Raw genomic sequence first — 305 nt, 5'->3', positions numbered from 1 at the left:
CTCCTTGGAAGAAAAGTTATGACCAACGTAGACAGCATAATAAAAATCAGAGATATTACTCTACCAACAAAGGTCCATCTACTCCAAGCTCTGGTTTTTCCAGTAGTCACATATGGATGTGAGAGTTGGACTATGCTGGGAAATCTGGTCAACCACTTGTAAAAGAATGAAACTAGACCACTTTCTAACACCATACACAAAAATAAACTCAAAATGGATTAAAGATCTAAACGTAAGACCAGAAACTATAAAACTCCTAGAGGAGAACATAGGCAAAACACTCTCTGACATACATCACAGCAGGA

The sequence above is a fragment of the Bison bison genome, unplaced genomic scaffold (assembly GCF_000754665.1).
Source record: "Bison bison bison isolate TAMUID 2011002044 unplaced genomic scaffold, Bison_UMD1.0 scf7180017854252, whole genome shotgun sequence".
NCBI classification, from domain to species: Eukaryota; Metazoa; Chordata; class Mammalia; order Artiodactyla; family Bovidae; genus Bison; species Bison bison.
Note: the sequence above shows the minus strand (reverse complement) of the source record.